Source organism: Topomyia yanbarensis, chromosome 2 (assembly GCF_030247195.1).
Source record: "Topomyia yanbarensis strain Yona2022 chromosome 2, ASM3024719v1, whole genome shotgun sequence".
Taxonomy (NCBI): Eukaryota; Metazoa; Arthropoda; class Insecta; order Diptera; family Culicidae; genus Topomyia; species Topomyia yanbarensis.
The window spans coordinates 293,376,516-293,403,006 of NC_080671.1; the positions used below are offsets into that span (position 1 = coordinate 293,376,516).

At 39.0% G+C, this 26,491-nt stretch overlaps 1 protein-coding gene, 1 long non-coding RNA gene and 1 pseudogene across 12 annotated transcripts in view; 2 read left to right on the plus strand and 1 right to left on the minus strand.

Annotated features, from left to right (window-relative positions):
• The first annotated feature begins 901 nt into the window (after positions 1–901).
• Positions 902–2,285, plus strand: LOC131683289 (uncharacterized). Its single transcript, XR_009304479.1, has 2 exons — positions 902–1,799; positions 2,054–2,285. It is a non-coding gene; the product is annotated as an uncharacterized LOC131683289 (long non-coding RNA).
• Positions 2,286–3,032: 747 nt separating this feature from the next.
• LOC131683286 (uncharacterized) overlaps positions 3,033–26,491 on the minus strand; it is a 44,984-nt gene continuing 21,525 nt past the window's right edge. Inside the window, exons 1-5 of one of the 11 annotated variants that reach the window (XR_009304475.1) lie at positions 8,107–8,710; positions 7,693–7,880; positions 7,346–7,599; positions 6,761–7,289; positions 3,033–3,184 (exon numbers count right to left, since the gene is read on the minus strand). The gene's annotated coding sequence lies outside the window, so the exon portion shown is untranslated. Of the gene's footprint in view, positions 3,185–6,760; positions 7,290–7,345; positions 7,600–7,692; positions 8,711–14,450; positions 14,728–26,491 lie in introns of those variants that run through there. The other 10 variants (XR_009304474.1, XR_009304472.1, XR_009304470.1 and 7 more) reach the window with 10 other exon arrangements.
• On the plus strand, positions 3,234–5,297 carry LOC131683288 (asparagine--tRNA ligase, cytoplasmic-like; annotated as a pseudogene).

Here is a 26,491-nt window from a genome sequence, read left to right on the forward strand (position 1 = left end):
CTCCAGCTTGTAATTGATCTGTGGTGCTATTCATAGGTACGCTGGCAACGACATTACTATCACTTCGTTGTTCGAACACGGCAAGAGAATCTTGAAATGATGGTTCTCTTACATTAGCTAATGCTTTAGAATCTTTAGTAAAATGCCTAAAAATGTGACGCTTGAAGACATACCAGTTTGTGGATTTTTGGAGGCACCGATGGTATGTACATATGTATATGTACTGGGTTGGAATGCGGTGTTTCTTTAGGTGCAGTACGTAATCTGAAGCAGACTCAGAGACTATTTTACATTCTTCGATGAAACAGCTAAACATTTCGGCTTTCACATGCGCCCGGGTAGTTTATTGATTAAATCTAGAACCGACGGATATTTTGCCATATTTGGAATATCGTAGAAATAGGTGCAAATAAAATTCCATAATAATCGGTTTACTCGTGAAAACTCCAGCCCAAATGTGTCATTTTTACGAGTGCATCTATCGCTCGAGCCACAGAATCGACTTGATATATGAGATGCTTGTAAACCACATAATATCTTCCTGATAACGTCAAGGTGTTTGGTGCTAAAAACACCAACTTCACAATAGAGGGAGCACTCCACGTCTCGTACACAGAATATACGGCATCCACTTTTGACCGAATGTCACTATCCGATTCCACGAAAATAATTGTATCTTCCTGTGCAAATAGGATCGTCGGTTTGAAATCCTTCTTCACCTTGGTTGGTCGAAGAATACTGTTCAACAAGAGAAGCAGCGTGCTGATTTGAGAATCTGTTCAAAGAAGAATGCGTATTATTCATAAGCACACTTGTTTGTTTTTGCACATTATTATTAAGTAAAGAAAATGATCAGAAAAAATAACAAACAACTACCTTAACTTATATCAGCGCTCCGTAGGTATTTCGCCATTTTCTCGGAATGTTCATCTTTGTGGATTATGTTGACGCATTGGATGATATCGCTCAACGATGTATCCCACTTTTTTATACCTTCATCATTAATACCATACAACAAATGAAAGTCGATATCAATCTGAAAGGTAAACATGATTCGTTAAATTACTAAATAATAAGGTGATTTCACTATCAAGGGAAACTAGAAGTAGGAAAAGAAAATTGTTTTTTTTTTATTTCGCATGTAGATGTTTTATCCTTAGAGTTAGGGCCCAGATAAGCTGAAATTCCATTCCGATTCCGTTCCGTTTTGACGTTGTGGATCGCAGTGGAACTTATGTTCAACCCTGTGCATATGTCTAAACCAGAGCAAAACAAATCGATCATCTCTTTTTCTCCTATCAATTTTTCTTTCGTGTGTCATCATGCTTGCGTTACCAGTCAGAAAGAGATAAAAAACTTTGTTTACATATAGTATTAAAAGCAGCAAACGAAAATTTCAATCACATTTTAAATCTTTCTGCAATTAAAAATATATATTAGCAAAAGTTTTTCACTACAATCGGAGCATAAAAAAGTTCCGGAAGTGCTTGTGGAGTTTTGTTGTTGTTTTTCCGAATAGTAAGCTAGCGAGAGTGGATATTTTTTAACACCATGTCAACAAAAATGACAAATTGTTGATGAGCGATGTACGGTTGAAATAATGCCTGATGATAAATTCTATTCTATTGCGAACAATAAATCACCTTTGTGTATTGGTATTATGATGTGTAATTATGATGTGTAATTCGATTAATCCAAATCAGATTAGAAACTAGTGTAGGAAGATCTTGTGTAGTGTTTTAAGGAGCCAATAAGAAGATCATGTAGTGAGAAGACTTCACCCCGGAAGCTTAAACAAGGTTCCCACTGATAGTGATTCCATTGTACTGAAGATATAATACTTTTTCATTTGTAAACTCATTCATGTCGTTTTTCATTGAAAAATACCGAGGCGGTGGATTGCCTTGGTGTTTCACTTTCTAGCAGAAGTGGGAATGAAACACGTCCAGTGGCCTGCTCTTCTGCTAGAAAGTGCAACTCGAGAGCAATCCACCGCCCCGGGGTTTTTCAATAAATTCAGTTTGATATTTGTTTCTTTTCTGTACTCTTTCAGTTGAAGGCTCTTTTGTATGGCAATACAAATTACGAAATTACAACGAGTGAAACGTGTTAGCATCTTTGATACACAGCTGCTATTTGGACCAGCGATCATGCAGTTTTGAAGGCTACACGTGGTAATGGATACCCTCGATACGAGATTTCAACGTGCCATAATGCGATTTGGAGCTGGCTGATAACTATTCGACTAAAACTATATAAGGAATAGACAAACGAATGAAATATCACCACACGCTGTTTTTACTAAAGATTATGAATGAAAGAAAGCCAAATTCCTTTCTTTTCTCTATAGAATGTCATTACGATTCAGTTTATTCTTCGTATATCGCTTTTGGCTCCCAGAGTGTGCACGTCTAATTTTAAGAGAGTTTTAAACTGCTGAATTGTTCCAAAGCAAGAGGGCAAACTTTTATAACTTAACTGGATATTTTCTTTCGATACATAAAGCAATTTACTTTAGAAACATAATTTATTCTTTCGCAATATATTTGTCCATGTTTCTGTAAGAGTTATAATTCACTTCGATCGGGTGAAATTGCATAAATATTCTATCTTAGACTCTCGAGAATCGTGCCTCCCACTGAGAGGGTTACATCTCTTTATATCATCGTAGCCTATCTATTTATTGTACCTAACCGAACACATCGTCTGCTGTTCAAATTATGGGATAAAAAATTGGTATCCCTACTTCGCACAAAATCTCTACCTCTTCCAGTATATTCATCGGAACATAGTGTAGCACCCTAATAGTTTGAGAAAAATTAAATCATCTACCCTATATGTTTAACTGTTTCAATCTGGAGCCCTTTTATTCGGTTTGCCTTCGAGTCACCAACATCGGCAGGAAGCACCACATTTCCACCAAGAATCCACTAAATAATGTTACGACGTTGCACCGATTATTTAAAGCGGCTGTCTGCCAATAGAAGATTGGGAACATGAGAAAAACTATACGCAGTGAATCATTCGATTAGTTATTTTGTCTCATTGACTATATTATTCTACATCGCATGGTGCAAACCCCAACGATTCATAGAACGGTGGTGTGTTGCTCTAAATCATAATGTCCCGCTGTTCTGTTTAGTCACCCAGTTGTTATGGTTGTCCTCAAGGCTCCTAATGGCACCTGTGAAATATCAAAGAAAATATTTATTGAAAGCTATTCAAATTGACTTGAAATAATCGCACATTGTACTCCCATCGCGTGGCGACATATACTTTTTCACGAAAATTCAGCCAACGGTTATAAAAAAACATCCATACCCCTAGGGGGAAATCACTCTAAACGTTGGACTAAAATAAATTAGTGAACTTTTTTATTCCCAAAATAATCTCGACTAGTTTTAGCTAATCTTGAATAATCCTACCTATAGTTTTCAATAGTCTTGGTTTAGATAGCAGCTGTCACTTCGACCCATTACGCACTGCTGTTGTAAGGAATTCTCTTTCCGGAAGAAGCTGCCCTGGGGTTAATATTTTCTTCGGACCGAAGCAACATTGCTAACATCAATCTGATCAGTCTAATTCAAAATTGGAATCGATTTATCCTACACCAGATGCACTAAGAACTGTTGGAGGCTATGAAGAAGGAATGTTTTATCCCCCACGATACGGTTAGTGGTATACGAAGAATCTACTATCCGTTTCACCCCGACCGATCGTTCCGGGGGGCGTAGATGCACATGCAACACCCGGAAGAATGTCAGGAATGCTTGGACAGCGAAGTTCAACAGTATGACGCTAACTATGAAAATTTCAATTCTTAGTGGTAAGTTGGGTGGTTTCTTTCTTTAAGATAAAATTTTTTTGAATTTAATATAATCTCTTCTCGTTAGATTACCATCCGACGTTGGCAGCCGAAACTGATATCTATGCTGAGATGGTAAAAGAAGCATAACCTACTCGTGGTAACAAGGATGAAATGGAAATCAATCCCCTGTTCGGCACTCAACAAACGTTGCCAGTAAGTACTCTTATCCATTACACTTGCCGGAAAGTGAACGGCCGCTGAAATTCAACCAACGGTGATATGTAATAATAATTGAATATTGATCCAATTTTTCTCACCTCCAGACGATCTCTACACCTTGGAAAAGCGTGGCGATGACGAGTTCGGTGATGGAACAGCGGAAAAACCCTTCAAAACAATCCTACAAGCCATGAAGCACGCCGGCAAGGAACCTTTCCCAAGAATTTATGTAAACGCTAAGGATGCAAAATCGGAATCACCCTACGAACTAGTAGCCAAATCTCAGCTCAAGAAAATTCTTGAAAAGCGTTCTCAGCGATACCTTGTGTCAGAGGTTCCAGAAGGTAAGTCCGCTCCCGGTGGACATGAGCTGCACGTTGATTATTGGTAGCTAATTGGATTAGCTCCGGCCGGTGGGGCAGATTCTATTTTGAACGAGGATGCTTATCCTGATGTCTAGCTCGATAACAGACACATTATGATTAGAGGCGAAAATACTTCTAAGATTCTCAAGATGAGAGATGTCATTATGATGGCATTTAGGGAGCATTATCATGAACGTGGTTACACGGAGGTAATGCCGCCGACGCTGGTGCAAACACAAGTTGAAGGAGGGTCGACTCTGTTCAAACTGGACTATTTTAGGTAAATAAAAAATGTTCGCATTAGAAGTATTTGCTCAAACAATAAATACATTTTAGGGCGGAAGCATTCCTGACGCAAAGCTCACAAAAATATATGGAAACCTGTTTGCCGGCATTGGGCGACTATTGCATTTCTCAAAGTTACCGTGCAGAGCAGAGTCTTGCTCGCCGTGATTTAGCAGAATACAGTTATATTGAGGGTGAATGTCCCTTTATTACTTTCAAAGAGCTACTTGATCGGCTGGAAGATTTGATAGTAGATGTTGTCGATCGAGTATTGAAATCTCCGTGGGGTCATCTTAACCCGAATTTTATGCCACCGAACTATGTCGATGCTATTGACTGGCTAAAGGAGAACAACGTCACCAAGAATGATGGAACTTTTTATGAGTTTGGCGATGATATTCCGGAGGGTCCGGAACGAAAAATGACGGAGCAAATAAACGAACCAATAATGCTGTGCCGGTTTCCCGCGAAAATTAAATCATTTTACATGTCTAGATGTGAAGACGATCGCCGATTAATTGTCGGAGGTCGATTTCTCTGAACAGTATTACTAAAAACCTAGAAATTGACACTTTTACTTTAAGAAAATAAAATATTGTCATTCTATATCAATATATTTGTATTATATCTAATAAAGCAACATACAGAGAGATGAGGGAATTTTATTAGGCACCTAAAAGCCCGTTGACATGAACGCGTATTTTCAGTTGCAGGCAATACTCTTATCACATATCCTTCGGGGTCGTTCCCATTAACCAAAGTACGGCACTCTCTGATTGAATTTGAACTTCCTGGCTAGAGTGAGTGTTCGAAGTGCTTACCAAACAGCCCGGTTGTCGAGGTTCCAGTGCAATCCACTAGTGCTACATACGGCCCGTTGTCCAATAGGAACAAGCGAACACCAGATACGTTCGTGTACCAACCGAGGGGAAATTTGAATTAAGTGGGTTCCCGCCGGTAGCAGCCAACTGAGAGTTACTGGATCGCAAGAATACAAATGCATTCGGTAGAATGTCACGGGCCAGGGACAATGTATTAATGTTGGCCATGATTTGGTACAACCGGCCAGAACTTTCACACAACACCAGAATTCGACTTATTTCGCTATCGTAACTGGTGCTCTAAATCGCTTTGAGAGATTTTGTAAAATCTGTAGCATTTGGGTGTTTTGATTATCTGTTAAATAGACATCAGTAACGAGTGAAATTTTTTTTTAATTTGTAATGTTCTTACCTTGCAATTCAACCGCTTTCCTTAAGTCATAGATTAATCGGTGCAGGAATCGAAATTCCCCGTCACCGAACTGTTCTTCTGTGCCAATATTTTCCTTAAGAAAGTCAACCCATCGATTCGTACCCCCGTCGACGGCAATGCGGATTTTTGCTGGAATTTGACAAGCTCATCCCATATTCTATTATTCACACACCAATTAAACGAAAACAGTTGATAGTCTCGCCCAAAACAAGATATTAAATAAAAGATATTATCCAGTAGATCCAAAATCACGATAATGCATTTGACTTGATATATTGTTGTTGCCAACGAAAATTGTGTTTTTTGGCTTACACATTTTTCAAAAAAGCGCTCCAAAACAACATTCGCCCCCAGCGCACGCATACGAAAACTGAGAACCGCAAAATTTTGTGATATAAAACAGAGCTACATGACAGCCATGACAATGATATATACGCTTTTCATAATATTACCATAGCTGAGAAACAGCTGGGGGTCCGAATTGGCCAGCGGTCCGAATTGGGCCACTTCCCCCTAGATGTGCACACATGCACACACAGACATTGACCGATCTCGACGAACTGAATCGAATGGATTATGACATTCGGCCCCCGAGTCTCAGTTGAAAAGTTGATTTGTGGAGTGATTGCATAGTATTTCTTTATATGCAAAAAGCACAAAGGTTTAGATAATTTCATGTGCGATCGCACTTTCCAACTCATAACTCCAGAACCAGATCCAAATAAAATTCAATAGCAGCCTATGGCTATGTTGCACCTTTCATTTGAGTATAACATTGTTTAAATCGGTCCAACCATCTCTGAGAAAAGTGATATTATTTGATACTCACATACATACACAAACTCAGTTGAGAGCCATCGAGCGCGTCCACGGGTGGCGGATGCAGGAACGACTTGTATCCAGTGTAGGTTAGTTGCGAATAGCCAAAATAAGCAACTCTGGATGAGCAACGCGTTCAGAGAGCAAATCAGGTGACATTTCGGGCGGTCTGGGTCGCTTTTAAACGTAATGTGGTGTTGAGCAAATTCACCTGCTACAAGCAGCTGCGGCCGTGGTGTATCCGGCGAGCTGAAATCTCATTGCCGCACACTGGAAGCAGATGGACATTGACTCTTACCGTTTCGGTACGATTAAAATTCCCATGCAAGCGTAGAACCGGTATAGCATTTCGTTCCGGAGCACGATCAGCGCGGAGTATAGCAGTTCGTGGTAACACACAAACGATAGATTTCAGCGGAATTGGTGTCGCTTCCGGTAGCGACTCAGTATCCCGTTTGGTACTTGATCGAGCGAGTCCGGTCGACTTTTCAGACAGCAGGAACAATTACACGTTGGTCGGTAGCCCAGTGGGGACGATACTGCAATGAACGGAAGTCAGTAATGATTTTTCATATTTATTCGCCATCGAACTTACCCGCACCGTTTGATGCATCTTCCCCCTCACTCGGTTTCGGTATGTTACAATTTCCCGTGCAAGCGTAGATCCGGTATAGCATCTTGTGCCGGACCACGATCAGCCCGGAGTATAGCGATTCGTTGTTAAGCACAATTGACACGATCGATCAGCAGAATTTGCGTTGGTTCCGGTAGCGATTCGCTATCCTCCGTTTGTTGCCTTTGAACGAGCGAATTGTTGGATAGCAGGAACAAATACACGTTGGTCACAAACTGTAAACAGAAATAAACAACATCAATTTTCTTTAGTAGGTGAGGCAAAACAATGATTTTACTAAAGCACATGAGGCAAAATGATATATTTACTAGCAGGTGATGCAAAACGATATATCGATAATTCAGCATGAGAAACAGATGCAGATTAGAATATCGCGAATGTTTATATTGTTATATCCCTCAACTACTCACTGATACTATGCAGATCAAATTAACCAACAGAATGCACGATTGTTTGCTAGGAACGACTTTAATTTTACTATCTACAATTGGGAAAACTGCGACACAATAAGCCAATGATTAGAGTTTTAATATCTAATAAAAAGGTTTCAGATGAACTTGTCCATTGCAAGTTATTCACAATGGTAGCCAATGAATAAATTTTGATACACATAAAAGCAGTCTATAATGCAATGAAACTTGACCACCACAAGAACTAGGTCATAACTGGAACACTACGCACTCGATTTCAAAACAACTTATTTTCGTCGTCATTTTAATTACACATATATGTTGTCTTCAAATTGCATGTCTATCCTTATACCAACTGAATAAACTTTGTTTTTTCCTAAGATTTGGAACAACAGTGGTACAAAAAAGATTTAACATTAACTTTTTGTTTGTAACTATTTGAAATCTATCTAATAGCAATAATATAATATCAAATGTTTATATTCAGAGTAACAACAGTCAAAACAATGTTGACAGCTCTATGTGGAAGCTGTGGAACGAAATGTCAAATATTTGTGGAACGGAAGATTTTCTTCGAGTTTAACACAACCCTGATCACGAAACGGAATAGTTTTCATTCCGTTTTAGAGAGAGATAAAAATAGAAAAAAGGGCAGCCGGAAAAGGGATGCAAGAAAACGGAATTCCGTTTCTGAGCTTATCTGCACCCTTATTCACCTCTTTTTCCGGGTGAGGAAAATCTCTTCAGAAAAATCTCTAAGTCCAACCTCTCGCCGCCACTCTGTAAGCGACCTTATAATGTGGTTTTTGTTTGAGGCGAAACTGAGTCAGTTCCTAACCCCAACTGCTGTCAAAATGTATTAACTGACGGCGGTTGGGGTTAGAACCTGACTCAGTTTCAGGTTCAAGCGAAATCACCATAACTTTAGTATAGTATAGTCAACGATATAGTCGTTGGTATAGTATAGTATAGTATAGTATAGTATAGTATAGTATAGTATAGTATAGTATAGTATAGTATAGTATAGTATAGTATAGTATAGTATAGTATAGTATAGTATAGTATAGTCACAGATAACAGACGTTTAGGCTAGAACAAAATTTCTTCAAAAACCTATGTAAACTTTCAAATTGGTAAACGTTGGAAATCTGTATTTCACTATTGCCATCTGCGCAACTGTTTGCTATACGTGTTTGACAGCTGCACTCTAACTGCATTGAATCGACCACTGCGCCATCTGAAAACGTTTGCCAAACGTGTTTCAGACGTCTGGTTTATGCGGAATTTCAGTAGCGGGTATTTACACACGATTCAAATTGAGCCTAAACGTCTGTTATCTGTGGTATAGTATAGTATAGTATAGTATAGTATGGTATAGTATAGTATAGTATAGTATAGTATAGTATAGTATAGTATAGTATAGTATAGTATAGTATAGTATAGTATAGTATAGTATAGTATAGTACAGTATAGTATAGTATAGTATAGAATAGTATAGTAAATGCTAAGACAAGACGTGACAATAAGGGGGGCTGTTTTTGTTCCAATTTTACGTCAGAATGGTCCAGCTCCTGATTGGTTGATTCTGACTTTTTGCACCGTACGCAATGTTACTGCAGGGATAGCGAAATGATGTTAAGCCACAGAGAACAGACATATAAGCTGGAACAAACATTCCCGAAAAACCTGTGTAAACATTTAAATGAAAATACGTTGAGAATTACCATCGCATACAGGTTCACATACATGAGTCACCATTGTATCCAAGTTTGCACACAAGTCCCGTATAGCGATTGCTGGCCGATCGAAGCGCCGGCCAGTGGCAAGTTGCTACTTGTTGTTGTCATTTCAAAGCGACAGTTTTATTTCTTACACAAGTTGAAAACTTTACTTGTATGTCAGTTCTCAGTGGTTAAGTAGTGTTGCTATATTTATAGGAAAGATTGTCATTACTTTTGACAAATAAAATTATTACCGTTAAAAAAGTAAAAATGGCTAAATAGACCTTTCTCGTCAAAAAATTTTATATGATAGGATGCTTCCTTTTTTATCCCCAATTCGTTACTGCCTATTGCCGCGATGATTTGGTACCTCTAACTATTGAAAAAATCAAAAATAGTGCAAGCTGCTCATTTAACCCCATATTCTGAATACCTATCTTGCCTTGTTTCCCCATATTTTTACACCATTTGGATGAATTTCCTGTGGGGAATACTAAAAGGATAACAGATCTGCGTATATATTAGTAAATCTGCAGATTTTGCATTTTCACTGCAGATCTTTTGCAGATTACAAATATTTAGCAGAACAAAGCCTATGCCAGGCAATGTATACACCAGTCTTCAACATTTTTGATCATTTAAATTATATACATACTACATTTCTACGTCGCATTTATTGAAAATTTCTGCAGACTTTTATATTTTTACTACAGGCTATTGTTTAAATAGACCTGGCATCACTGATGCTGAAATAATTCATTCATATACCTGTCAAAAATATAGAGCATTGTATGAAAATGTATAACCTCACTTTTCTGACAGTTTCGGTGTGCTTGTTTACCTAAGACTTGTTTACATGGACCTTTAAAATTTTCATTATCTGAATACTTTCGATGCTCTTTGAAAGAATATCAACTCAAGAGGGATGAGGATTGGAACAATGGTAACCTGGTTCATACATTGACCAATCGACGCTGGATGTAAAACCCGGTGGCATATGCTGAATCGCAAGATCAACATTGGGCTATAAAACGATTGCTTTCTGGATGATGGATAAGGATTTGTACACATTTGTTTGTTTGCTCGAGGGTTAATTCCTAACAAGATGATCCGATTGATTATTCATTTTAGGTGGTGAAGTTTACCTGAACTTTATACGTAACGAATTCGGTCGATGATAAGTTGTTGAAATGATTTTGATCGTTCAATGCCCATATCGAAGAACGTTTCCATTGGTCAGAATGCCTACCAGCGTATGATAGCTGCAAACATGAGGACAACAAGGTTATCGCTTTCGAATGGAACAATTATTTATTATTCGTGTTCAAGTTCCATTACAGCAAAAGTTTCGTCGATTATCGCATTGTCGTTGATTTAGCCGGCAAATGCAAAATAGCGCTCGGCACTGACGATAAGGAGTAAGAAGGATTTGATTGGAGTGATAATAATGCAGAGCATTATACATTCTGGTAGAATATCAGGGAGGAGAAATTATATGTAAATTTATATTATATCCCGAGTTGCCATCATTTTGGCACCGCAATAAAGCTATCTGCTGTCTTGTTCAAATTGGCACGAAATAACTAGGCAGCATAGTCAATTTATTTACTTTTTCGGAAGGATAAGTAATTAGTATGTTGTGAATATATGTGTCGCCGGTGCCGTGTGTTATGGTGGTACCGGACGGAACCGTTGGTCAGCAGACCATCCTTGTCGTACTGGTCATAGATACGACGTTTTTTCCCATCTGATAGCACTTGACATGCTTCGGAGATTTGTCTTAACGTTCTCTACTTAGCGCAGGATACGCGAAACCACTGCTAGCTTTCGAAAAAAAAAATCCTATATGCTGCTACCCTATCAGTGTCTCTCGGCTGAGGACTACAATTTCGGTCGATTAAATTATGCTATGAAAATTGTACTTCCTGGAATTTCATCTAACGAGGTCAATTCATTGTGAGGAATTTCGCTGCGTTCCAATATTGCTTGCCTCTGTATGTGATGATGTGTGTGGATTCACTTCGGCAGCCAGCTCTTATATTTTGGGTAATTTTGCTATCTTATTCTGCTGAATAAATCATCTGCCTAAAGCCTCTACGTTATACTACGGTCACTTTAAAAACGCTCTACTATTTAATCTTGTAACGCTCGGCAGTCAGTCTTGGCACTCTTCTCGACTATTCCTGGCACTATACCGCTGACGTCGCACTTATGGCGGTGATCAAACTTGGCGAGAGTGGCAGTGGTTTCGTCGGAATCGTTCACTCGACAAGCAGTAAGTGCAAGGACTCTGCTACTTATGCCTGAGCCCGTCATTGAAACCTTCGTCCTGCCGGTGTGTTAGCTTCGTATGATATCGGAGCGAATTGCTGAACCGAAGCAGTCTGCTACTGGCGCTGCTTCCTTCGAATCGGAATTGCTGAATATTCCCGTTAGCCGAATGTCCAACGTGGCCGAAGGCAAACCGATTGCAGCAACACCACCAGCCGTAGCGGACCTTTTAGCCTTTAATCCAAGTCCCTGCCATTGGAATAGCGACAGACGAGTGCGGCGCAGGCTGGACCATCGGTTGACTCGGTGCCGAACGGGGCGAAACAGCTGCAACAGGAGCGGACCTAATATGGGGTGTAAAGGTCATCAATTGCCATAGATCACCAAAATGCTTAGCGACTAACATTGTGAACAAAACAAACCAAATGAAATTGATCGCAACAACGATAAGATAATCTAAATTCTGCCCAAACATTTGAAACATTTGAAAAGGGTCTAACTGCCAAACGTAAACTTTGAGAAAAAGGCAAAAGAAGTTTTGGTCGAATTCATTATAATTCTATTTAAAAATTTAATACTGTTTTATTTAGTTTGATTGCGCATATTGTTTACATCAGACACTCCCCTTATTTCATTGAGTACGTATTTCACTGCCTTTATAATCCTTTTGGAATCAGTTACAATAATCCTTTATAATCATTTTATAATAAGCGTATTGCTAGTTAGGACTTTTATATCAACCGGGCCCTTTTATAATTTGTTATAAAATCATTATCAAAATTCTTCATAATCCATTGTTGCGATATGTTTATGCACATGGCCAGATAGATAGTTTTTAACTGGGACGTGACGTGTGGATACGAAAAAACCTAGTGTCAATTGCAGCCAGGAGGAGCTGTCAAATACAGCCAAAGGGAACCGTCAAATGCAGTCAGGGGGAACTGTCAAATGTAGCCAGTCCATTTAAAATATGTGAGGAAGAAAGAGTGGCTATGCAAGACAAGAGAACAGAAAAAAAGAAAAAGAAAACATATATCCACAGGTTTTGTCCCAGGATTTTAATAGAGAACATGAAAATTCGATTTGTTTGCATTTGGCAGTGGGCCTTTTTCAAATGATTGGCTAGAAATTCCTTACTTCTACAATGAATCATGTACAAGAAAAGTAAAAATGTTAAATTTAACGGAACAATGTATGATACCGATATCAAATAAAAAATTACAGCTGAGCGACCTTGTTTGGAAAGTGTTAACATTTGGCAGCGAACCAAACCAAGTTTCTCATACTATGATCGAAACAACAAAAATTCCAAGACCATGTAAACAATCTCTCTGAACTGTCAGAAAAGTGAGGTTAAACATTATCATGCAGTGTTGTCCACCGAGAGGTTCACTTTAGTTTGTTTACATTACCAATGAACTTTGTACTGCTACTCACCACTTCATTTGCCGCGTTGCCAGGAACTCGAGCAAAAATATTCAAAACAGTGTTGTCCAAACACACATTTTGAGTCCCACCATTCTTGCAAAGGTGAAAAAATACTCAACATTCTTGCATTTTTCAAATTTAAAAAAATCATTAAAAAATCACGATAGCTCCAAATAGTCTCATTTCAACGGCAATATTCTTAAAAATGTGTAGTCTTTTGAATAAAAATAAGAAAAAGGGGGTTAGGTCGGACGAGAAAGGTCTATTGAACAGAAATTGTGTGGCAAAGTGAAACAAGTATTTATCATGCATTTACCGTATACATGATTGATTAACTTTAACAAAAATAAGACAAAAACCACACCATAATCTAAAATTTTAAAGATAATGGCTTCATCAAACCTTACTAAACACCCATTATATGGAAAAACGGTGCCCTTCATGAATATAGTGTGGATTCAAGATACAAAATATTTCCGGCAAAAAATAAATTAACAAGACTCCATTTTCATTAATAAAAATAGCAACACTGTTCGGAAGATTTCGGCAGGGAGAAAATGTGCGAAAAGAAGAATGTCGAAGGAAAAATAAGAAGCCGATTGTCACGTCCAAAGGCCTTAGTATAAAAGGACGCAAAGAGTGTGCAGAAAGTGAAGCCGAAAAAAAAGATGGGTAGGTAATGTCAGAGACATAACCGAAGTGAAGTAGAATACACATAAGCTGTTAATTCGAATGCTGCAATTTTTGCTATCTTCTGCATTGAAATCAGCTATTTCGATATTTGTTATGATGTATTATGTCCCGTTGTTGTGCATTTTACCCCTGCACAGGGTGTATTTTATCCCATCTACCTCTACATACGCTTGCATTACATTCACATAAATCACTTGCGACGCGTTTGTGCAAATGGAATCTTTAACATACCTCAAAAATTTCAAACGTGCACCCGAGACACATGCGTGGCAAAATTCAAATGTTAGGTTATGTTAAATGTTATTAATTACCAACTCGATTATTTTAAAGTGGATAGTGCTACCTTTTAACTACTCGCAATACCCACCGGCCCTGATTATTGAATATTTCATTACACATATGTATAGTGGGATCAAAATACATTCGTCTTGGTGAATATTTTTATAAATAGGCCACTTAAAAGTATGATATGTACAAATAAAGTAAATTAAGGGCCAAATCGGATAAAAAACAGTTTTTGGACTTACTGTAAATTGTACTTACTCTACAGTTAATAACCAGCAGAAGGGCATTTGCGCGTGGAATGTCAGCATTAGAGAGTTAAGGCGAATGCCGTATACATATGTTCAAACCTTCACCAAGCAGGTTTCTTAGCGTGGAGTTTTCGCAATAAGCCTGCAATTGTCACGTATGATAATATCCCACAACGAATGTAGTGCCAGGCAGCGATGCCACATGTTTTTATAAAATGTCTGTAGAAGAATTATTAAAATGTTTGTAAATGTCTCTAGATGGTTGAGTAAATCCTAGTTACACTAGAATAATAATTTAAAAATTGATTGAAATTAGAATACTATTAGTAAAGGAATCACTCGTAGACGAATAGTTAAATTTTGCTAAATACTATTACTCTTTTAAAAGTCTGTAGATTTCCAACTACGTCTGTAGGAGGATATCAAAAGTCTGTAGAATTCCTGTTCCTTATTCCTGAAATGTCTGTAAATCTGGTATCGCTGGTGCCAGGACATTACTTTTAATGGAGCATTTCACTAGTTGAACTGCGAAATAAGTAAAATCATTTAGCTGAACATAAAATAAACCGATCTTAATGTGGATGTACAAATCCCGTCATACATGCAGCAGTTATACAATTAAACTGTGTTTATAACAGCATATACATAGATGATATGTAGAAAGTTATCCCAGTTTGCCCCAAATGAACGGCAGAAACATATTGTATCAGTATCCAATAAGCCAACATCATCTCCTTCACACAACAACCAATGCTATTAAAATCGTCATCGTCAATCATACTACCGCTTACCAAAAGAAAATTAAACAAAATCATTTAATGATGAATTTATCTGAGCCCGCCACGCATAATAGAGCGCAGTCTTTCGCACTCAACCACCCCTTCACACGCGCACACTTGCAATCCGCGTATTGAACTCCGAAAAAAGAGCGATCTGCCTTTTCTGCGACGTGCGCTGATCTTTGTATGATCATTGCATTGGATGGAACGATGCCTGGAGGCAGTCATTGAATATATTCCAACCGAAGAGTTTGAGCTGACACAAAACGTAGCAGCTACTACGAGGTCAGAAAGCAAACTGACAAATTTTCTCTTATGTGCCGTTTTTATACCTGGCGAAGTTCATTTCATAAAAAAAAGAGGCAGTCTTAGCAACGCTCGCTGCTTGGTTGAATTGTACGGACCAATCAGCGCTGATAATTACCACCTTAACAAATTACAGTATTTTTGTTATCTATAATAGACGTACATTTTACGGGTTCAAATACAATATACGTGCACATATTACCGATCGGATAGTGCAAAAATATAGCGATTTCGATCAGTACAACGGAAGTTATTCGCATTTGAAAACTGGGAAAATATCTCAGCAGAAATTTTTGAAAAGGGACCCCCATATTGAAACGTTAGAAGTATTCTACTTCAAAAGTGTACCTATCGAGAAAAATTAGAATCCAATTTTGCTGCAGAGGTATCAGAGATGGATTCCAATTGTGCTCGATAGGTAGGCTTTTTTGACTTCACTCTTTGCGCAACTGTTCTCTATAGACTGTGGTCACGTCTTGTCTTAGAGTAAATGCACAGTAGAGTGGCCCAAAGTTGTATGAAAAAAATGCAAAGTGCGGAATTTCAAACCTTGCATCTGAACATGTTAGCTAATAAGCTTCCCTGAAAATTTCAACTCATTTGGTACACCGGAAGTGGTTCCGCAAATGGCTCAAAGTTTGTATGGGAAAATTGACCAAATGTATGGAGAAACGCACCAGTTTCACATGTTCAGATCTAGGTGGCGCTGTATTCGATCAATATTTTTCGTGAGAAAAATTAAGAATCTTCTTGTAACAACAAATCGACTCGTGAAGATTGCAAGTCAATCCAACAAAAGCTGACAAAGTTATAAGTGCGCAAATTTGAGGGTGTCATGTGCTGTAGTTGGGGTGGCTCTGTCGAAAGTGAAAAAAGCGGCTTATGATGAACACACGATTTGCATGAGGTAACTACATGAATTTCATCTTTTAATAACACGAAATGCTGACCATTTGGAAGGGTAGTATCTTCGGCAAACTAGATCAGAATGTCAAGGGCTTTCCGATGAAGAACAGGCTAATGCAGAATTATCCCACTAGGTGGCGCAAGGGAGTAGGCAAATGACCTATAGATAACTTATATATTGATTATATATCATGATCGGAAATACTTAGCGGGGTGGACATTTCGGCAAAGTAAATCATAAGATCCATGGCTTTTCGACGGAGCATATTTTAATTTAGAATTCTTCCACTTGGTGGCGCTAGAGTGCCTGAGAATTTCCTATTCATTTGATATTGGGTCATATTTCGTGAGTGGAAACACTTGTCGGAATAAAGTCTTCGGCAAAGTAGACTATATCAAGGGCTTGCCAACGGAGAACAGTTTCCCCTGTGACGCTAACTCATATAAAAATGTCCTATTCTGTTTTCATTAGATTATGCTACGTGATCTCTGATACATCTGCAGCAAAGTTGTATTCTAATTTTTCTCGATAGATAGACCACAGAAAACAGACATCCATGATCGAACAAAAATATTTAAAAAACGTGTGTAAACATTTGAATTAATATACGAAAAACACTTGCGCCGCCACACCAACCTATCCCAACTATCCGTCAAATCGATTCCGGAACCGGTTCGAAATCCTGGATGGATTCAGCATGGAATCTAGCTCAAAGAAAACAACCGATTCCGACTCTATCGGTTGACGCATTTGAGCTGGAATTCATGCTGGAAGTCCGAATCGGTTCCGGACTAGTTTGACTGGGTAGAGGAATAACCGATGTCAATTCTGTCGCACTCAGCCACAAAAAAACATGACGACAGTAGCGCACCTGGTTTAGATATCCAAACTACCTTCGAAACCGTTAGAGATTTTACACAAGTTGAATGCTGAAGATGGACGTCTGTTCTCTGTGGATAGACTTTTTTCGGCTTCACTTTCTGCACTCTCTTTAGGTTTGTTCCAGTACACGGAAGTCACTCCCTGTTGCTCCGGAGCAAAAAATTCTTGCTCCTTTTCACTCCGATTTGCTACCAGAAGAAGAAAAAGAAGATAATACAGGAACGATTTTCTCCCTGTTTGCTCCGCAGTACTTCCAGTTTCTCCTGGTACTGGAACAAACCTTTTGCGTACCTTTATACTAAGGCCTTAAAGTAAATCCCAGTGAGCAAATTTTCGGGCAGAGACTGCTCTGCTAGATTTCTGTAAGTCTTGGTTTGGCAACCCTGTTAGATTTCTGTGCGTATCCTGTCGGGTTAATTGAGCTAGGGCGAACTCGGTTTCGCTCGCGTTTTCTGGCAAATTTCGACAGGAACCGAGCAAAACCCTGACATAACTCGGACATAAACTGAGCAAAAATCCTGGCAATTCCTACCTGGTAGAATTTGGCACGAATCGAGCAAAACATCTGACAAAAATGTGGCAGGAAGCGTGCAGAGATCTTGGCCGTACATTTCTGGCTAGATTCTGGATAAAAGTGAGCAGCATCGGTTGGTTTAACCGCTTCTGTCTGAAACGGTTGTTGCATTTGAGCGAATTCGTTGCCAGAATTCTCGCACAAATCGCGCAAAATGTTTGCAGAAACTCTGCCAGCATCAATTTCGCTTTGCTCAACTTTTGCTAACTTTCTGCTTGCCTCGCTGACCGGGATGTAGTGTGAAGGCAATGTGGTATATTCAGGTAGGGATAAGATGGCACTTTGAGGGCCCACAGTATTGGCACGAATCAAAACTCGTCGCAATGTCAATTGACGATAGGTTCACCCGGAGTGTTAATTTGGGATGTTGTTGGCTCGAATCAAAATTTGTCGAAAGTAAACAAAGTCCAATTCATATCGTCAACATGGCGCCCAGGTGGTGAAATCGTTAGAATTCAACGGGGTGCTGGAGCGTTGCCAGAAAATTTTTATTTCCAGGTTAAATTTTACTAAACTTCCCAGTTAAGCTCAGCCGGAATGCTAACTGGTTCTAATTCGTATTCCGGTGACACAACCGATTCTAGTTAGAATGTTTAAGGGGTACTATTTGGATGCGGCTTAGCCGCATAGCCGAGGCCTGGGAACCGAAGCGGCACAAAGCCGCTGAAGATCCGCCGGACGAGGTGGCCATCGACCCGCTGTCGGAAGCAAGCGAACCTGTGACCCACTCGTTTGCCCGGCTTACTCAAACGTAGGGGCTATCCCTGGCTGGATGTTGTTGGCTCGAATCAAAACTTGTCGAAAGTAAACAAAGTTCATTTCATGTCGTCAACCTGGCGCCCAGGTGGTGAAATCAACGGGGTGCTGGAGCGTTGCCAAAAAAATTTTATTTCCAGATTAAATTTTACTAAACTTCCCAGTTTAACTCAGCCGAAATGCTGGCTGGATCTAATTCGTATTCCGGCTCCGGTGACACAACCGATTCAAGTTAGAATGTTTAAGGGGTACCATTTCGATGTGGCTTAGCCGCATAACCGAGGCCCGGGCGAGGTGGCCACCGACCCGCCGTCGGAAGCAAGTGAACCTGTGATCCACTCGTTTGCCCGGCTTACTCAAACATAGGGGCTATCCCTAGTTTAAGTCCGACTGAGCGGTAGCGAAGTCGGACAGCACGCGCAAAAGCGATGTGGCGTAGCCACATTGGGTGCTGGACACAAAATAAAATTGGCAACGCTAGCAAAAGGTAAACACAAATGAACACTCCGGATGAACCTTTCGTCAATTGACATTTCGACGAGTTTTGATTCGAGCCAATAATATGGGCCCCTATCCCTAGTTTAAGTTCAAACACAAATGAACACTCCGAATGAACCTATCATCAATTGACATTTCGACGAGTTTTGATTCGAGCCAATAATATGGGCCCTTCATTTGTGTTTACATTTTGGTAGCGTTACCAATTTTATTTCGATTCTACCCCCCATGGTGGCTACGCCACATCGCTTTTACACGTGCTTTTGCTAGGGAAGTCGGACAGCACGCGCAAAAGCGATGTGGCGTAGCCACATTGCACAGTGGTCCAGATCGCTAATTTAGGAGGAATTTTTACTTTCTGACAAACCTGTATAATTTAGCCGTATCATGTCTTAGGATGAATTTGTGTACTTTAGAAGATGCTTCTTTTTATTGGAATAGTTATTAGGGTGGTTCTAATTTATCTAAAATACGAAAATAAACTTTTTACTGATGAAAGATAGAGCTCCACAGTCTTCCACAAAGTTGTAAAGTAACTTATTTTGAATAAATTTGTTGAACATATTAAAGCTCTATCTCTTTTAGTTTTTGTTATACAAGAAATTTAAAAAAAAAGATTAGGGTGTTCCTGAAAAAAACGTTTTTTTAGTATAACTTTCGTATCTTTTACTTTTTGTTAACACAACCTTTGAACAGCTTATTGAAAACTTCAAGCCGAGTATTTTTCTCCAAGACACCGAAGGTCTAACTTTTTTCTTTAAAAAGTTATGGACACTTTTCGTTAAAAAAAATAGCCTATTTCAAGGCTCAATATCGCTGATGCGGGCACCTAAAATTGAATTCTGTTTCCACCACATGAAAGACCATACTTATTAGTATATTTGAGCAAAAATTGGCGAATACGATATTTTTTTAAAATTTGCAATTTAGATTTAAAGTTTGTAGTTTTGCAGGTTCAACGCATTAAAGCATTTACACACATATCGTTGTATTATGAAAAAAGCCACTTTCAAATATCATTCTCTCATCGCAGCAAGCTTTGCATAAGTGAAACGACTGTCAAAAAAGGTTTCCGATTTTATTCGTTTTAAATAAAACTAGTAAATATCGATATTAGTCAAAGAGAGTTGGCGAATTTGCTTATTGCTGGTAAAAAGACAGATGAACTGCTTAAGTTCATTACAAGTAGTAATCCAAATGTAAAATTGAGACTTGTTAATGTTCGAAAGAAATTTTATATTTTGTTAAAACAACCTTTGAACAGCTTTTAGAAAACTTCAATCCACGTTTTTTCATAACTCTGAAAGTCTAACTTTATACTTTCAAAAGTTATGGAAACTTTTCGCTCATAAATAGCCCTTTTTCAAATGTCATTATCTCTGATTGGGGCAAATAAAAGTAAGTTCGGATTGAACCATAGAAAAGAACATACTTTTAAGTATATTTGAGCAAAAATTGGAAAATATTATTTTTTTTAAGCATGTAATTTTAAATTTACTAACCAAAGTTTTAAATTTTATCGCATAGCGACATAAAAGAAATTGCCTAAAGCCTTTGTATTTCCTTTTCTGTTTTGCTTACATATCAACAATACAGAATGTGTTCATTAAAAATAATTTGGCTATGACAACAATTTATGATTTATATAAGGAGAATTTATTCAATGCCAATTAATTCAAAAGTAGATGCATTGCATTTTCAGGTATATCCAGCGGTGCTCGTTGAATTCGACGTTTACATTTAAGAGAAATTATAGGATCTGATGAAACAAGAAGTCTCTTGAAAACGTCATCAAGATTGACGAGTCGATCGAATTTGCGTGCGTGGAATTCTCGGAATCTGCGAATACTTTTATTCCTGGTTTCTTGAACTTCTTCACTGCACATACCTACTGGCAGCATGTTATGTTGAATAATGCTTCCTCCATGGACCAGGAGTTTATGCACGGTTGGTGAGAGAGCGTACCAACCATACAGGCGTACATAAAGCAATCGTGTATCTTCGGCGTAACTCCGGTAAGCATCCGCGTTAATTCCCAATTTGCTGTTGATGATTGTTAATAGCACATACATACGTTCTAGCAACATTTCGTCCAACCCGGTTTCTTCTGCAACGACATCTCGGTTTCTGAAAAATTTTCGAGCTGTGTTACCATCGTTAGAATTTCCGCCACCTGGCAAAGGTTCGCTAATACGAAGACCTAAACGGTCACGTAACGCTTGTCGAATTTTTATTTGTCGTTCCTTAAGCTCGCTGGTATTTTTGCCTACGCGCCAACGCGGTTTTGCTAGAGCTAAACGGTAAGCAATATTCAATAGTAACTCCATTGCTCGTATTAATGCATGTAAAGGTGAAAAAACATATAAACTATCCGGTGGATCGCTGGCTTCCAGTAAAGGATCATTCAATCGCTTTCCGGAGCGTTTGCATATATAACACGCTTGAGACGGTGTGCCTGTTACGTCATTCACTACCTTCGTATCAACCATGGAAAATATGAAGCTTGAACTAATCGGAATCTTGCGCATATTAACATTTACTATAGTCGGGACTAATTCATCGATTTGCTTGTTCATCGCGGCAACTTCATCCTTTGTTAGTTCAGGATTTTCCTTCTTGAAAATTAATTTTACTGGTCGGCACAGGGATACTGAAGATGGAAAATCATTATTCCAAAGAATGCAATCTCTTGACTCATCTTTCCGGCGACTAACTACACGTAAAGGTACTATAGATAGAGCAAATATATGCGAATCGTTATACTCGAATAGTTCTCCATTTTCATCTTCGTCAACGCACATTTGCTTGTATCTATGTTCAAGTGGAAAAGAGACTGTCAGTCAAAGTTTAGAAGAAAAATAATGTTGCCTACCGGGAATGGTTGCTGCTTCCATCGCAGCCCCACTTAAAGATAACAAACGTATTATCCTCAGGATGCAGTGGTAGAACTCCAATATTCAGAAACGAGATGAGTCGTTCCACGGTATGGTTAACAAGAGCTTGAAGGGGAACATACGCACAAGAAGGCTGAACAGAAATTCCTGAAAAAAATTGTTGATTCAGGGACGAATCTTTGAGAATAGTACATACCGATCGGATAGCATAGTTTCTTTTCTTCTACTATTTTATTATACGCGGGATAAATGTCCAAACCCTTCTGCATAACTGAGCTGCGTATGTTTTGGTACTGCGCCTTAGAAAAATCATTTTCACAAATAAATCTAAGTGCCTCCTCCGCAGTAAACGCTTCTGCAATCGGGACAGCCATAGATCCTAAATTCTCTACGGTAGATCTGACGGGACTTTTCGACAATCGTTCGATTTGTCTGCCAACTAAACGGAAACCAGTAGAATTAGCGTTGACGGCTGACGCTAAACCAAGTTCTTCCGTGGAATACTTATCGCGCAACTTTCCTAATCTTTTTATTTTGGCTCTGCGACATATTTCGGAAAATGGTTTCCTCTTTCGGCCTTTACCTTTACCTTCGACTTCGAATCTTAGCTTTCCTTCAAGCCACACAAAATTTTCCAGCTCAAACCGAATTTGCGTGCGCTTACTCCGAATCCACAACCTTCTAAATTCCAACATGAAGATTTTTATTTTCTTCCGAGCACTAACAAGTCTCAATTTTACATTTGGATTACTACTTGTAATGAACTTAAGCAGTTCATCTGTCTTTTTACCAGCAATAAGCAAATTCGCCAACTCTCTTCGACTAATATCCATATTTACTAGTTTTATTTAAAACGAATAAAATCAGAAACCTTTTTTGACAGTCGTTTCACTTATGCAAAGCTTGCTGCGATGAGAGAATGATATTTGAAAGTGGCTTTTTTCATAATACAACGATATGTGTGTAAATGCTTTAATGCGTTGAACCTGCAAAACTACAAACTTTAAATCTAAATTGCAAATTTTAAAAAAATATCGTATTCGCCAATTTTTGCTCAAATATACTAATAAGTATGGTCTTTCATGTGGTGGAAACAGAATTCAATTTTAGGTGCCCGCATCAGCGATATTGAGCCTTGAAATAGGCTATTTTTTTAACGAAAAGTGTCCATAACTTTTTAAAGAAAAAAGTTAGACCTTCGGTGTCTTGGAGAAAAATACTCGGCTTGAAGTTTTCAATAAGCTGTTCAAAGGTTGTGTTAACAAAAAGTAAAAGATATGAAAGTTATACTAAAAAAACGTTTTTTTCAGGAACGCCCTAATCTTTTTTTTAAATTTCTTGTATAACAAAAACTAAAAGAGATAGAGCTTTAATATGTTCAACAAATTTATTCAAAATAAGTTACTTTACAACTTTGTGGAAGACTGTGGAGCTCTATCTTTCATCAGTAAAAAGTTTATTTTCGTATTTTAGATAAATTAGAACCACCCTAATAACTATTCCAATAAAAAGAAGCATCTTCTAAAGTACACAAATTCATCCTAAGACATGATACGGCTAAATTATACAGGTTTGTCAGAAAGTAAAAATTCCTCCTAAATTAGCGATCTGGACCACTGTGCACTGTCATTTAACTGTGAAGCAATGTTTGTAAACACGGCTCACAGTGAAAGTCAAATTATGTCGACTTGCTGGTCGACTTCGTCTGCGTGCACAGGCTGATTAGAACCGGTCAGTGATGTCAGATATACTTATTTATCGGTATTTATTCCGATTTTTATACTCAATATCGACATACCGACAAAGCCTAAAGAATGCCATTTTTTTGTACAGATAAAGAATTGAGTTCAAATTCTGCCCGGCCTTATCGTTAATAACATGCACGTTATAGTTTGCATACAAAATCTGCAGACCGATAAATGCCGATTGTTTTAATTCAAGTTTTACCGATTTCATATGAAAGTATCTGACAACGCTGGAGTCAATTTTCTTGGTTCCATTCGTAAACAAATGATATAATCACAGAAAGGATAAATTTATATTTTATATTCTGTTTGAAATCAAATGTATTTATTTTTGTGTATTCGTAGCTTGTTTACTAATTTTATTTTATCTATTTTTTACAGTCTCTACAAAATCGTCATGAATACCAACAGCATAGTTGAGCTGTTATGGATATCTATAGTATGCAGCGATGCCACATGTTTTTTTTGAAATGTCTGTAAAAGAACAACTAAAATGTCTGTAAATGGTTGTGTAAATTCTAGTTACACTAAAATTTTACTTTAAAAATAGATTGAAAGTAGAATTCTATTGTGAAGGAATCACTCGTATTCGAAAACAGATATTCTAGTGCGATTTTACTAAACACTATTACCCTTTTTAAAAGTCTGTAGATCTCTGGCTACGTCTGTAGGAGACATCAAAAGTCTGTAAAATACAGACATGTCTGTAAATCTGGCATCGCTGATAGTATGTAACCCGCCAGGGTAACAATTTTGCACTGGGTGGAAATATACCCTTTTTTGCGTATACACTCCGTAGAGTGTATTGTTTACGTAAAATTATGCTCACCGCTGTTCGGTACCGTTCACATTTAGTTGTAAATTTTTGTTCATTTTCGCGTTTGTGAACGGTTTTATTTGTACAGATAGGTTAGATAATTTTTGTTTTCCGTTTGTGAATTAGTAACAAAGGGTTTAGGTAGGTCTCCGCTCTCCTCTCGCTGTAAAAGTCATTGCTAACTATGCTGTACCATGGCAATGACAGCTATGCGGCGGTGTGTTTTTTGGTGGTTGTTTGGTGGAGTGAAAAGGCGGCCATCGAGATGGGCAGATAGTGACGGACCACAGCCACGAACAGACGTTCGAAAACTGTATTTCTTTTTTTCGGGACAGTTTCCCGCCACCGTAATAAAAGTGCAGTGCGCGCGTGCGGCGGCAAATTAAAGCCGTCAGTGTATCGGTTTGTGGTCCGGGCATTCGGAAAAGTCCTGGTGTACGGTCGCCGAAACAGGAAGCTAACTACCAAGGAGCCACTCGCTTCCTCGGCTAACCAAAAAGGACCCAGGTAACACCAGTGCCGTTCTCACTGTGGAGGATTAGCCGAACGAGCCTAGCTCTCCTCCACAGTTAATCGTAAAGGAGAACGAAGCAGGGCGGACAAAGGTTCCCCCTGAGGTAGGTTACTGCGGAACCTACCTGGGCCATTCACGGGGAGTGAGTGGACCCGGCGATTATTCGCCCCGTCGCTAGGGAGGTTCCAACAAAAGAGCCTTGCTCACCTCCCTGGCTAATTGCAAAGGACCGCTGCCGGAGCAGCCAACGATACCAGCAGGAGAACTCGGCCGTTGGAGTCCCGGCCGGTCGGAAAAACCCGTCGCCTTTCCGCCGTCATCAGCAGCAGACCGTAAGGAACGACCAGCAGAGGAGAGTTTCGGGAGAATAAACGGTAAAGTTAGAATTTATTTGTTTTTTCCTCTTTTTATTTGTTATTGCACGAAAATCCGAAATTCCGGTAGGAGCACCTAGGCCGCCCTGAAAAGCAGGGTACGCCGGGCAAACAAGAACCCGAGTAGTGGGCAAACCCCTACTTACATGTGGCGCACAGCGCAAAACACACTGAAAAAAATATTTTCCTATTTTGGAAAATATTTTTTTCTTCCGGAGTGTGGGGTGCTTCTACTAAATAGAGGATTTTCGTAGAACAGTGGAGATGTTTCTTCCGCAATATTGTTCCGCGGTCGTATTATTTATGTATTTACATTTTTGGTATTATTTTTTGATTTTTGCATTTTCTTTTTTGTCCGAATTTGTGGATTGCGTTGTTTGTGTTTGGTCTGCCGGACGAGTAGTTTGAAGGTTGTTGTTATTATTCGGTTGCGGTGGCCAATCGCCTTGAATTCTCAATCCGGTTTGAGACATTTTTGGAACAGCTTGATTTCCTGAAATTTTAAGGGAATCGTTAGTGGGCGAAAAATCGAAAATAATACCGTGTCAGTACTTACATGCTTTGTGTCTTGGTGATTTCTTCCAATATAGCGCAAGTTATGATGGCGTTGGAGAAATTCAACCAAGCGTGTGTGTTCATGCGCGTCGATCATTTGCATTTCGATGAGCTGGATTTTGAGTTGCTATCTCGAAGCATTTTTATCTCTCCTGATTCGGATCTTTCGGGTGTCCAGCGGCAGCGGCGTCTTCGGGGAATTTTGTCGCATGAGCGGTCGTCTCGGAGGGAATTAGTACGCAATTTCCGGGGTGACGTGGGTGAAGAAAAGGAGATCTGCCTTGGTAAATTACTAACAATCAAGGAAGATCTCCAGTACCGGTGCCCAAACAAGGAGATTTACCGAACACGGTTGCTTCATTTGGGGTCTAGGCTCCAGGTTATCCGAAATTATGCGGCAGGGGAGGTCAACCAGGAAATTTCGGGGTTGCTGGAGGAAGTTCTAGCAGT